We start from the raw sequence: 15,061 nt of genomic DNA, 5'->3' as shown, positions 1-15,061 counted from the left end.
AAATTTAATCTCACACTGAAATTGAATGTAGGTGACACCTTTGAGATTTTCTACTCACAGTGAGTGGCAGAATTTAGTCTTAGCCCATAATGTTGTTTTAGTAAGTACACACCAAAAATCACATTTTTATGATCTAAACTTATGAGTGCATTTCATCTCCATTTAAACTCCACCAAATACACCGGTAGCTGTGTCTGGTTCCATGCATTTCTCCAAAGAACCTGGTCCTTTACCTTTGTCGCCAGTAGGCAGAGAAGAGCTCCATGTTTCCAGTTTGTCTGTTCAAGAGCAGCTTGAGGGCTGACTTGATGAAGCCCATGTATGTATTAGTGACCTGTTTCCAATTTTAAACTAGAGATAGGAGAGGAACCTACCCTGAAGAAGAAACGGACGTCTAAGAAATGTTTTTTACTGCTCTGGCTTACTTCTTATGTGTGTTGACAGTTAAAAGATGGGGAGGGGGCCAGATAAAACCAGGACAGTAAGCTTTCTATTGCATGATGTTGGATATAATCAGATTTTATGATGAACCTCATCTGAGCAGACAAGTCAACCTATGTAAAATACATACAAGTCATAGCCTCTAGGACTTAAAGCGATAATTTGTAAGGTTTTAAGATCTTCAGGCACGGGCTGAACACAGCTGGAGCTAAAAGTTATCACTTTTCAATGAGCCTGAGATTCTGAGGATTGTTTTTCTACAATGTCATGCTTCACTAGGCAGCTGTGCGGCCATAAAGGCTCATTATCCACTTGGCACCCTCTCCTCTTGCTTTTGTTGCCCGCTCCTAATTGCCTTGTACCAGCCACAGAGTGATATGGTAGGAAGAAACAGAGCAAATGCAGCCGAAGAGATGCACTGGAATTCTTATTTAATGGACATAAGCTGTGATGTACTGATGACCTGGAAAGTGCTTCCTTTTTTATAGGATAATTTGTAATTCAAATCTCCTGGAGGTGCTTAACACAGTAAAAAAGAGCACCACACTTAACAAACATACATGGATACATTCTTGGACTTGCTTAATCCTATGTTTGGATGTGGTTGGGGGCTCTCCAGGGCACATTAAAAGCTGGACAATTACTGTGTAGTCGGCTATTTGAGGTTCTTGTGTCTGGAAATTGATAGCAAATTCTGTGGTACCTTTCAAGGAATTCGGGGCAAGGAACAGAAAAGTGAAATTGTTGTGATGGATAGAAGGAGAAGTGATTATATCTTATTGCCTGTAAGTAGAAAGCTCAAGTTAATAGTGGTGACTCTACCACCTTTAAGATTTGTATGCTTTCCTTGCTGGGTTCTGTTGCTTTCTATTATGGTTCCCTTGGCAGTACTGTATATTCATGGAGCCAGCAAATAATGACATCTGAAAGACTCTTATATATGTTCTCTGACCTGTTTAGTCCAAGTCAGGGTCACAGGGCCTAGAGTCTATCCTGGCAAGACATGGAAGAAGATGGGAAACAACCCTGGATAAGGCAAACATATCCACACTCATGCCAATTTAAAGTCACCATGTAACCTGTATGTCCTTGGGAATGTGGGAAGTAAATTATAGTACCTGGAGGAATACTCAGACAAACATAGAAAGAACAACAACAGCCAGGTATGAGATTTGAATCCAGGACACAGGACCTGCAAGTTAGTAGCACTTACCAATATTCCGTCTGTCTGAATGTGAAATTGCACAGTACGAAATAATGAGTTTACAGGAGGTGATGGTATGATGGAACAAAATAAGGAAGTAAGCTTTTGCTTATATTTGTTTCACAATGAACACTATGCAAAAATATAAAGCACACTTTATGTAGAAGAACAGTGTGGTTATACATTCTGAGCTGGGTTCAAGTCCAGTCAGTTCATTGTCTATGAAGTTTTTACTGTGTCTTTGGTTTTCTCTTATGGTTCTGTTGATTTCCTTTCACAACCTAAAGACATGAATGTTGGGTTAAGTGCTGATCAATAAATGTGGTCACACCTTGGTCATCAATAAGTGTGTGTGAGAATGAGTGTACCCTGTGCTGGAATGTCACGTTTGTCTTATGCCTAATGCTGCTGGAAAAGACTTGGAGCTAGAGGAACCACCAGGTTTTGAAAATTGATGGTTGGGTGAACTGTTTACAGTGGCTCATTTTTATATGGTGGGTATGTTGGATGCTGGTCAGTCAGATCCTCACTCAGTCTCTGCAGTCTCTGCTCTGTTTGGTCACAAGGCGACACTGACTGCCTAGAAGTTTAGGATGATGATGCGTGGAAGAGTCTGGGGATTGAAAATATCTGATGGATCCGGAGCCCATATGTATAAAGTGCCTGAAAATGAATATTCGGTCATAAGAGCCTGAAAGTCTGAGAGTGATGCCAGTTTGGTGCTTCTTCAATGGCTAGAGTTTTCATAAAATCTCTGAAGAAATGGTATGTTGGAGGTCTCTTTGGGATGAGTTCCTGTGATATAGCTTTTTTAGTGAAGTTGAATGTTTATTAAAAAGATGCAATAAGGTAACGTTTGAAAGAGAAAACATCAGCAGCAATATCCTTCATGTGTCAGCTGCCAATAATCTTGTATAGAAGATCTAAACCTTTCATTGTAAAATTGCAGGTTATGGTGTATTTTTGATTAGCTTCAATGCAACTATATTGTTTGTCTCTTAGAGCTATCGCAAGCCCACCAGTAATCCAGTAATGCAACAATCATATTTAAGACTTTGCAAATCAGCCAAATGCAATAAGACAATTAAAAACAGTCGAGAATTATATGATAATTAATAGCAATTCCATTGACCAGAAAGGTATTTAAAGTTGGACATTTTTTCATTCATTTAAACTGTTAGTTATGGATGGTTAGAAACAATCTTGACAACACTGGGCATAAGACAGGAATTAGTCCAGGACAGGAAGCCAGTTTACTGCAGGGCATAGTCAGTGTCCATTCATTCATTCATAGTTTAGAGTCACCAGTCAGCCTAACCTGCACACCATTGATATGTGGGTTGAAACTGGTGAATTTGGAGAAAACCTTACATAGACACAGGGAGAACATGAAGACTCGTCAGCAGGGGTGATCTGATCAGGTTTTCTAGGGCCAGTACGAATCAACAATTTCATGTTACAGAATTGGCCAATTCTGAAAGCAGTTTTCTGTTTATTATTCCTTTAAAATGTTTTACACTAAGCTCCTTCACAGCCAGATGCATAGAAGCATTATGTTCTATACAAAAGTGTTAACTTTGGGATTTTTATAATTAAACTACAGACCACAGTTGTACTCTGTTAATTTTTTTATTGATAAAATAAAATTCTTAAGGCTTATTGTTCAGTGAGCATAAAAATACTAAAACAAAAATAACTTAAAATACACTTTATTAACTAATAAAAATGAACAGAAAATATTTTATCCATAATGTATTAGACATATATAAACAAAAAACCTGTGTGTATGGAGCTGTCCGCGCTGCTTACGCTCAATCATAGCCACTAAATGGCATATGCATGCACTTTTACATTTTTTTGCCGCTTGCATGCACCTCACTTCTCACTACAAAAGTCCTGTGTGCAGCAAACACCGCCACGCAATGACGTTGTGCTAATGACACAGACTTTGTCGAAACGAAGCAAGCACTGCTGCTTAACAACATGCAAGTGAAATACCTCAGCAACGGAGGGCAAAGCTTGAAGTTTTCACTAAAAACATTGTTTATATGGATTTATTTTGTCAAGGAAAAGATCAATGGGACTCATATGCCAGCAATAGAATATTGCATTGTCAGTGTCTTCTTGTGAAAGCCCGTGGGGCAGCAAGCACAGGTGGGTCCACGTCCTATGCACTGGGGTAATCCTTAAGACTTTGCTGACAACTCTCCAAGTTCACAGATATAGAAAATTGCTAGGAAGTCTTCGGTTTGGTTTTTGTCCTAAAGACCACACGCATCAAGTATGGCATGAAAGAAAATGAAATGCTTCTCAGAATTACAAGCTGTCATATTTTTTCATTTCTTTTGCAATGTACTTATCTGAAACAAAGCCTAAATAAAAAAAGTAGTTTTCACCATTTGTCTAACAAAAATTCTATGTATTTTTGCACATTGATTCAATGAAGTGATGTTGGCTGTTCGTTTGTCTGTCCAGGATTTTAAATCGCCTGTAGCTCGCAAACCGTTTGACCTATTGACCTGAAATTTGGTACACATATACCACATGACGTCTACTATCCGCTTTCAGGGTGATGATTGATCTCAAAGTTTATTCCTCTTTTTATTTTTATTTTAATTCATTGTAGAATCAATTCTCGGCATCGGCCAACAAGGTGGCCATGCGGCTCATGCGTATGGGTGCCGTCCTCATCCCTACCACCTTCGCTGTCACTTCCTCTACCTCTTCATATCTTAAATCATTCTTGAGGCAGATTGAAGACTTAAGTGCCAGCTTAAATGAAAAATTAAAGAAAACGTACTAAGTAATTGCAACACAAACACTGACTTAACCAGTTTTAGGGCCGATAGGGTGGAGAAAAGAAGAGCTGCTGAGGAAGCAGCAAGCGCATCAGCCTCTGAGCAAATAAATGCTAAACGCACAGAGAAAAAGTATGAAAACTAGCAATGCTAAAGTCAAGTGTATTCACTTGCGCAATTACTGGTGTAAATATAAATGCACTTATGTTTTTTGTTTTTAAATCATTAACTGCATTACAGCTTTTTTATGTTAAAATACATTTACTATATCCATACAATTTTGTTTTGCGTGTTCCAGTGCACCAGCTACATATTCCTAATTCCTGAGGTGGTGTTATAAGTATGGATTAAGATTTTTATTACTGAAACGTATACCATGTGATACACATAAACAAATAATAAACTTTGTAGAAAACCTTAAAAAAAGACGTCCATCTATCAAATGTTCATAAGATGTTTTTCAAGAAGATACAGAACTAACATCTTAACAAGTTTATGTCTAAAAGAGGCAAATGTTAATTTTAAAGTAACTAGGCTGTTGTTTACTGAGTGGCAATTTAAAATTTTTATCTGTTGTTTTTCCAATTGAAAATGTGAGCTTCTGTAATTAACACGTACTCGCTCACCATCCAAACTCAGACACTTTAGTTGAAGGACAAAATAAAAAGGTCTGAATTCATTAAAGTTGCTTTTACTGCTGTTTGTCTAATTGCACAGCACAATTCCTCCAGTTTCTTTTTGTCAGTTTATTATTCCGCTTTCTTGAATGTAATTCTAATATTCCAGTCTTTTCTGTGTCTCTGGTCTGCCTTGCTGCTGTCTGCCTTCAGCATTTAAATTACATGATGTTCTCAGTAAAAAAAAAAAAGACACATGCTCTTGCTCAACTACCTTAATATTTTGCATGATGGAGCCTTACAACTAAATTATCTACTTAGAAAAGCAGATACTAAGAAAATCATACTTTGAGATCGGCCAATTTACCGATCACTGATCAGGTTTTTTTGTAATTTAGATTGGTGGCCGGGCCGAACAGAGCATCGCTACTTCAAGGGTGACCAGGCTGCCACTCAAATCCTAGACTCTGAAGCTGTGATAGAGCGGTGTTAATCCCCACAATATCTTTCTTTACCAATACCTTCTTTATCTTTATTCATTCCTTCTTTTTCAATGCAGTTTAATTCAGTTCAGGAAGCACTGGACACCAGTCCACTGCAGGACATGCTTGTGAACGCACCAACGGTTAAAGTTACCATGCAGTTTTACTCATGTCTTTGTGAGAAAGAAGGAAAGCCAGAGTATCAAGTTTAAAGTACATATAATCTTGGGAAAAATGTGTAAACTCCATTCAGTCAGTGGCTAGGCTGGCCAGTATTCAAAGGCAGGGCTCAAGAGCTGGGAGGCAGCAGCCCTCATCACTGCATTACTCTTAGTATATTATTTTCTTTTGTATCTTCATTGTGGTATTTCTAATATAAATCATACAGTTTGTTTTACCCCTCAGTTAGTATTCTGAAGTATTGAATACTAAATTTCCTACTGAAAGTTATTTTGAGTAGGTTTCTTTATTCTGTCTGTGTAGGTTTTTGGAAGGGTCTTTTTATTCTTTATCCAGGAGTTTTGTTATCTTGTAATGATTTTCCTTTATCATATAGGCCAGAGAAAATCTGTAGATCCTCATCTTTATCTGACTTCTATTTGTGCCATGTAGCTGCAGCAGTGCCACACCAAAGTAAACATCAGGAGCTACGAAAAAAAAAAAGCTGACAGCACAATAAAGCTAAGGGCTGCTCTATGAATTATGTAAAGAAAGAGAACGATGTACATGCTGTTTTGTTTATTAAAGAGCAAAGGCAGAAAAAGTAGGACTGAAACAATTCAGTGTGGGCAGACATTTTCCCTCTTCTCTGGAGGTTGATGTAGACCTGCTGTTGGGTTCAGTTCTCTGTAGCTCCACAGAAGTCCTGTACATTTTAGCTCTGTGTGTGATTGTGACATTTCTTTGTACATTTGACACTCCTCCTTTCATCGCCCACATGTGGAGCCTAGGAGTGAGTGTGCCATTTGTATATGTGTTAGCAAACAGCCTTTACCTTGGAAGTGGTGGCATGTGTTGGCTTGCCCAGACCTGCATTTAACATTGCAAAGAACAGATAAGCCACATTTCTGTCTCATTTTGAGGAGCGGAAGTGGCCTCAGGACGTAACATAAGGGGGGCTTATCCACATACAGTTACTTCAAGGGAGGTGGAATGTTAGTCTCATACAGGTTAGATGGAAGAAAGGGCAGACTAAAATAAACGATGCAGTAAACAACAAAAGGGGAGTGAAAGGTTAAAGAAACCCACAAGGGATGAGTGGAAAGTTAGTCCTTACTGTGTTTTTGAGGTGAAATTGAACTCGTGTAATTGTTTAGTAGCTGAAAACAATAATTGCACTGTTTGCAGGAAAAGAATTACTTCTGGGAGTCCCTGACAAGCAGATCTCTTGTTCTTTAAGCTGTACATGCTAATCTGACCCCACAGCAACTGCCCGGCGTACACTTCACTGGTAGATAGCCAAAGTTGCACTCTAAAAGAAGAAGATGAATACTGTATATGTAATTAGTAAGTATTAATAAGCAAGAAAAAATTAAAAGGGGAGGTGGAATGGGAATATATTTACCAAAGAAAGGAGAATAAAGAAACATATAAACGGTGTACAAATCAGTGAGATCATGAGAAACACCTTTTAAAAAAGTACATTCTGCCCTAGACACTTTGAAAAGGAAATTATACATGAAGAAATGGTTTCTTGTTGAATTAGGCTCTTCATATATGACAGTTTGACGGTGACTATCCACATCAGAAAAAACAAGCAGGGGAGAAGACATAAAAAATATAATGAAGGTCGCGCGCCCAAAGTAAATCAGGAATCTCATAAATGTTTAACATATAAGGCGTGATGTGGTCTTGATATTATGAGTCATATCTAACTATCCATCCAGTTTACTAAGCTATTAAATCCAAATGTAGGGTCCCAGGTGGCTCCCCTGGCAGTACTGGGCAGCTCTGTACCATTGCAGGGCACACTAACTTACATAAACACATGAGCTGCCAGTCATCCAGTCATTTTAATTAATTTTTGGGACATCTTTGGGAAACCCACTCAGAAATGGAAAGAATGTGAAAATGAGGATCATGAATAATAAATATTTTAATTTGTTATGAAGTTATATAGATTGTGTGTTTGTTTTCGGGTGTGAATGTTGTACCCTATAGCCTGTTCCTACTCCACACCTCTATATTAATTTTTATTGCCCGAACTCCTGTTTACCTTCCACATCCCAAAAAAGTATTTTTTTAAGTTGATCCCTTTCACAAAATTTGTCCTTTCACATGTGTGTGGACGAGCATTGTGATGTGCTGAGTGCCCCATCTGTGTCTGGTTCCTGCCTTGCATATAGTGCTGCTGGGAAAGGCTCTAGCCTACTCGTGACCCTGAAGTATATTAAGCGACTTTGACAATGCTGTCTTTATAGCTATACTGTAGGTATGTGTGTGCATTCACCTTAATAAAAGGATGAGTGTCTGTGTATCCATGTCCAATCCAGTTGTTATGTCTCTGTCATTCCAACAAATGGTGCGTCACAAACATTTGTTGTAATAAAATGCATTGCATTTGTCATTCCAACAGATGGAGCAACACCAACATTTGTATTATTGCATGATATTGTCACAAGTGTTGGTAATGTGCCATCTGTTGGAATGACAAATGCAATCCATTTTATTAGTACATGCAATACAAAATACATTTCAACATATGGTGCACTACAAATGTTAACGCTGAAGCCAAAGTTGATTACTTAAGTGATCTCATCTAGATGGGTAGTACAGCTAGTATTTACATATTCATATAGCATAAGGATTTACATTTTACTAAGAGTTATCTTGAATTTTACTTTGATCAAATTTGGAAATGCTTCTCAGTGGGAAATGAAAATATCTAATAATAATAATAAATGACAAATAATCTTATATTGGTTCTTTTTTCTGGTGAGGGTTGGGATAGTAACAAATTGAATTGACCAGAGCAGAGTACCCTTACCACTCGAATAGTTACCAGTGCTTTTATGGGAATTTCAAAATGCTCCCATGCCAGCTGGGAGTAGCTTTATATTGTAGTTTATCAGATTTCCTTCTGCTGCACTTGAATTTCTCATCTTATCCTTCTCTGCAGCCTTACCAATATTGGTATTTGTAACCACCATGATGACCCTCAGATGCAGAAATGAAATATGCCTCCTGTGGATTCAGGAGTTCCTCAGAATGGCTCCTTATGTCACTATGTCTGTGATGAACAATTTCTCATTAGAAACTTATGATAGTAGTAAATACAAGTAAACTTCATCCAGAACAGTGATAATGGCACCCACTACAGAATTCAAATCTTATTGGGAGTGACTACTAGGCAGAAGAACTTAGTTTTAATTAGTCATACTGACCCACCATGTTGGCTGACCACCCACTAAATGAAGGGGAGGTTAGAGTTAGGGCTGTGACAGGTAGGTAGGTGTAAGGTACATGTGAAAGTACCAGAGCTTTGTAATCAGCGTCATCTGATGACTTTGAATTGTGGTCTGTGATAAGTACTCTTACCCCAAGGCCTGTACTTCCATAATATACTCTCGCCGCATCTGACTTTTGAGTGGAAAAAGTTGTTTCACAAAATATATGCATGTACTGTTTATTACTCCTCACCTACAAAAGTTATGCTAATATTGGATTGTAAGAGGGCTGAAAACCATAGAACAGGAAAGAAAAATAAAATGCGAGGAACAACTAACTCGATATGAATGAATGGAAGAATGACTCATTGGAAGGGAGATTCTAAAAAAGTAAGAAGACCGAGACTTTCATTCTAACTTTCCTCAGGATGAGAACTAAGCTGCTTTATAGAAAGAGGCTTGGCTGCTGTGTCAGTTGTGGTACTTTGTTTGCTTTCACACTTGTGCAATGGTGAAACTTGGCCTACTAACCAATGACAGATCAGGCCAACAAATGACTTATACAGAAATCCTCTTAATAGCAGTTAAAGTTACACAGAAGCAACAAGCTGCTGCAGGTTTCCCCATCAATCTAACCGACACTGCGTGTGCAGTAAAGAATGTGACAAAAAGATGAGCTGGGTGTTAGTCAACGGGACAGTACAGTGTCTGGTAGTGATGAAATAAGCAGATGACTTGTAAGCCCCTTTCCCAGTATGGGCTTCTTAGACACTCATCAAGGTTGTCTTAGGATTTCCTGTCTTACACGAATGAAGATGCACTGGAGATATTTGCTAACTTCCATTAGTGTGAAAAAATTGAGCTAATCTCATTTTTTCTGGTTTATTGTCTAGATAGTGATTCACTAATTACAGGTCATGAGGCAGGCTAGATTTGTTGAATTGTCGGGTGGAAACTGCTGAAGAGATTGTCAGTATCTTGTCACACTTAACAAAAGTCAATTTACTAGTATAAAGAAGAATACGTGTTTGTCATTTTCCTCCTCTGCCTAGTGTCTCATTGGTATGAATTGAGGTGCAGAAATAAAAGAAGTTGCTTTTGTTTTGTGTCTCCAGGAAATCCATTTTTTTTCATATTCCTAAAGATGTACATGTTAGATTAATTTGTGATTCCAGGTTTATTTTGTGTAAGTATGAGTATGTGAACATGGAAGGACTCCGCAGCAGACTGGCTACCCATTTAGAACTGCGTTCTGCCTCACACACAGTGCTGCCATGATAAATTTCAGCCCTTACATTCTTTGACTGCTTGAAGCTGGTTTGTGACTATTATGTTATTCCTGTACTCCCCTTTGAACACTATTGGGACTGAATTGGACATTATACTTGTTGGCCTTACGGTTGAAGGGTCTGGTCTGGATATATCCTGTTGTCTTCTTGCCTTTAGTAAGCAGCACTACCTCAGTTGCATCCAGACCACTACTCCGCTACTAAGAGTGACACAAAAATCCCAGCAAGGTTTGTTGGGTTATTTTATATATATATATATATATATATATATATATATATATATATGTGGAGCCGACCTGGACACAGACAGGCGGACATGTTGTTTGTCACCACCACACGTTTATTATATATACAATATTTACAAATATAAAGTCCAGTGCACAAACCCCAACTCAATCCTGGCCACTCAATGCCTTTCTTCGGGCCGCCTCCACTCTCTCTTCTCTTGCCTCGTCCTGCTTCCACCCGACTCCAGCCCTGAATGAAGGGAGACGGCCCCTTTTATATTCTCCCGGATGAGCTCCACGTGATTCCCAACACTCCTTTATTGGCCATGCCCCAGCGTGGCAAAAGTGCCGGCTGTTCTCCAGACAGCTCTCCGGGCGCCCTTTTAATTCTTCCCCCCAGCACTTCCTGGTGTGGCGGAAGTGCTGAGGTAACAGGTCCCCAAGGCATTGGGGCGCTTCCTGGCGGTGACCACGGGCCCCTACAGGGTGGGCCTTCCATGCCCTCAACCCGTGGCCCCCAAAGCAACCAGGAAGGCGGCCCCCACGTGATCCAGGGTGGGCGTAGACCCATATCCGGTCCCTGACGGCGTCCCGGCCGGGTCGTTGCCCCTGGCATCCCTGACAATATATATATATATTAGCTGATAAATAATATGAAATTATATATGAGGGTAAATTAAGAAGTAAAGGCAATTTGAAAATTACACAGTAACTGCAATGGATAGAAGCTGGCGTAGACGATGCATTCACAATGGCTTATACCTGTAGACAGTTTAAACACGTACAGCACAGCACTTGACCGTTAGTCTAGTTGAGGCCAAGGTCAATTGAATATGGGTGCTCCACTACGAGATTTTACCATTGTTGTATGATTTCTTTTCTGTAGTGAGATTTCTTAGGGCAGAAGGAGTGAAACCTGTTGAAATTGACTGAAAGATGTTGGTTCAGTACAGAAGTGAAAACACCATGACGCCGCAAAAAGTTTATGAATTGGTAGAAATGTTTGAAGCAGCAAGAATAAGTGTAACTAGATGAAGCTCAATCTGGTCGACCATCAACCTTCCACACACAAGCCCACATCTACATGGCGAATGCCTTCATTAGGGAAGACCGACAGATTATGTTGGCCACCATTGCTGCACATTTGGATATCAGCTATGGATCTGCACATTCCATAATGCATGATGACTTGGGGTCCTGGGGAATTACAGCAAATTTCACTCCCTCTGTCCAAAATAATCTCACTATGGTGTGTTGTTAAACAATGGTGCAATCCCACAGTGGAGTGACCATGTTCATTTGTCTTTGGCTTTAACTGGACTATTATCACTGAGTGCTCTGCTGTGCATGTTTGAACTACCCATAAGCTATCATGTACTGCGTCAGCTTCTATCCGTTGGGGTTACTTTGTAATTTTCAAATTGCCTTTAACTTTTGATTTACCCTCGTATTATCCAGTGGGAACATGTATACCCCTTATTGAATAAAATCGCTGGATTAGTTCACTAAATTGTCTTCAGCCTGTTGCTCTATAACCCACTGTGCACTGTACTAATTATTTACTGCTTTACCAACCCAAAGCTGCGCCTGATTCTGCTTTTTATGTCAGAAGCTATTCTATAACCAAGATAGGATCCAGTCCTGCAGCCAGCCTCAATAACATTATTGACATCAATTTATACAATGTCATCTCTTTAGACTGTAGGCGAAAACAGGAGTCCCTAAGGAGAAACCAAGAAAAATTCAGAGAGATCAAGTGTACTCCCATAGAAAGAAGCCAGGAACTGTAGTTCTGCAGTGGTAGTGTTCGCCTGTATGAAGCTGGATGGAGTCTCTGCATTGATGTTTCTGATGATGTCACAGTTTAGGGCCAACGGCTCTCCACCAGGGATACTCATGGACTATAATATGAGCACTTAAATTAAATATTTGGTTGTGCTCATCAATCAAGTATCCTAGTTGCAACATGTGGAAGTTGAAAAGGAGTTAATCTAATGGAAAACCGTGAAGTAAAGCAAATGAGAGAATTCTGTTATTTATTGCAAAAGATCGGGGATAGATGCAGCAAAAAAAAAAAATAGAAATGCATAGTGCTTTAGGCCATGATAAATTGTGTCAAAGGCATCAGTAGGCTCAAGTAAAAGAATTTCAGAGGGCAATCCTGCATCAGCACTTAAGAGGAGGTCATTCACAATGAGACCAAGAGAGCTATTTTAGTGCTGTGGTGAGTCAAACAGGAAAATTCTGCTTCCATGGCCTATCATTAGATAAAACAGTGGCGAGTGAGATTGTAGATGTGGTTGTAGTCTTGGTGTGCGGGGAGGAGGTGTTTCCTGATTAAAAATATGCTCACTTTAAATGTTTCATTCAATTTATTTTTATATTCCCAGTCACCAGCTCAGACTATTGTAGAAATTTACAAATATTAGCATAGAAAAGGTGACACTCTCCAGCATGCTTAAGCCAAACTGTTAGTGAGGGTGGGGGGTGCAGAACCTATGTCAGCAGTCGTGGGCACAAGGCAGAAACCACCCCTGGACAGTGTGCTAGGACACTATAAGACCCACATGCACAATCAGGGTCAATTTGGAATGGACAGTAAACTTAACATGCACTTCTTTAGGAGTAACATCCATGTAGACACAGGGAACACCCAGACAGTGATGAGGTACAGGGGTTTGAACCCAGGTCACTGGATCCAAAAGACCACAGAACCACTAAAACATTGCTAAAATAAAGCCCCAAAAAGGATTTAATAAAAATACTTTATCCTTTGTATGAAGATTATGCACATAACAAAAGAATATGCTTTAAGATCAGATGCATTGCATAGCCCCACTTGCATCTCACTGGTGAATGATTTGAAGGGCTTTTTTTTCTCAAATTTAAACATTTTTCAGAGCTCACTACTAGAACAATACCTAATAAATAACAGAATACCACATGAAAACTGTTTCAATGATTATTAAAAAATATAGTTTAATACATCCTTCAAGTTTTCAAATCCTTGTACGCTCCCCGACTCATGGTGATGTCAAAACACCAAGACAAAAAAGAGAAACAAACAGAACCAAACATTTTATAGTATGTACTTTTCTACAGGTTACATTCCCACAGATGCTCAATATTAAATTGATAATTAACTTAATCTGCATGACGTTGGGATGTGGAGCTTCCCAAGAACCTGTTTTTAGGCACAGGAAACCTGGAAATAAGCACAGAGACACGGTGAGAACATTTACAAGTCCACATATTCAGTCACTAGTTTGGGATTGAAGGACCAAAAAGTTCTGAGTTAAAAACAAAACAAATGAAGAAAACATCCATCCTTTCACTATCTACAGGGTCACAGGGGTCTACTGGAGCCAATCCCAGCCAACACAAGGCAGGAAGCAAACCCCAGGCAGGACACCAGCTCACCACAGGGCACACACTAGGGACAATTTAGAATTGCCAATGCACCTAATCTGCATGTCTTTGGACTGTGGTAAGAAACCCACGCAGACACTGGGAGAACATGCAAACTCCACGCAGGGAGGACCCGGGAAGCGAACCCAGGTCTCCTTACTGCGAGGCAACAGCGATACCGCCATGCCACCGTGCCGCCCGATGAAGAAAACATGTATAATAAATTAAAATTCTCAAACCCACTTTATCCAGATCAGAGTCATGGTGTCACAGAGTCTATTCTGGTGACACTGGGTACAAACCAGCTCTGGAGAGGATCCAGTCAATGACAAGGCTCACTCTGTCACCAGGCCAATTTGGACTGAGTGGTCAACCAACCCTGCATCTGTCTGGGGATATAAGCAGAAAAAACGGAGTTCCTGGAGGAAAATGTGTACAGAAACAGAGAGAACATATAAAATCCACACAGACAAATACTGGGTGCAGGATCTTCAATACATGACTGCTGTGGATTTGGAATTGGATCAATGTATGAGCAATACTGAAAACATCATTTTAACATTCAGTTTTTAAGAATTCAATTTAAAATCAGGTAAATGTAGTAAATGGTGAATAATAATGTAGATGTTTCTACTAGAAATATGCATATGCATTTTTCTAGGCATTAGGTTTGACACTGTAAATTTCAAAGTTGAATCCATTTATTTGTCTTCCAGTATGTTGAAAATTCTTTATTTTTCTCTTCTCAGGGGCTTGGACAGAAATGTCCATTTTGGATGCTCTTGTCTTCCATGGCCAGTGTGTCAAAACCACTGGCTTTCAAGATGCTTGTGTCGGGTGACATTCTTCCTGCTTTGACCTGAGGAAGTAAAATAACTAGCTCTGTGATGGCTTGAGTCTTTAAACCCTTCGTACCCACAAGATAAGACAGGGTTACCCTTTAATTTGCTTAATCTGAAATCACTTCCATATACAGTACCAAAGGTATACACGTTAGGTTGACTGGTGAAACACAATTGGCCCCATGTCAGTGAATGTACCTTACACTAAGCCAACAACCTGCCCTGGGCCTATTTCTGTCATGCCCTTTGTTAGGATATTCTCTGGTTCACTGCCACTCTAAATATACACACATACACATACATTATATATCTGTTTGTATATGTGGGAATTATATGCACATATACTGTATTTTGGCAGAAAAATGAT

General features: G+C 39.4%; 1 protein-coding gene across 4 annotated transcripts in view; it reads left to right on the top strand.

The window, feature by feature from the left end:
* The window catches only part of plch2a (phospholipase C, eta 2a), a 537,474-nt gene that overhangs the window by 43,278 nt on the left and 479,135 nt on the right, over positions 1-15,061 (top strand). Inside the window, exon 1 of one of the 4 annotated variants that reach the window (XM_039756058.1) lies at positions 1,207-1,226. The exons of 2 other annotated variants lie outside the window; for them this stretch is intronic. The gene's annotated coding sequence lies outside the window, so the exon portion shown is untranslated. Of the gene's footprint in view, positions 1-1,206; positions 1,227-1,586; positions 1,605-15,061 lie in introns of those variants that run through there. One more of the 4 variants, XM_039756059.1, reaches the window with a different exon arrangement.

This window comes from Polypterus senegalus, chromosome 6, assembly GCF_016835505.1.
Source record: "Polypterus senegalus isolate Bchr_013 chromosome 6, ASM1683550v1, whole genome shotgun sequence".
In the NCBI taxonomy this organism is placed as follows: domain Eukaryota; kingdom Metazoa; phylum Chordata; class Cladistia; order Polypteriformes; family Polypteridae; genus Polypterus; species Polypterus senegalus.
Note: the sequence above shows the minus strand (reverse complement) of the source record. Positions and strands in the feature narration are given on the sequence as shown.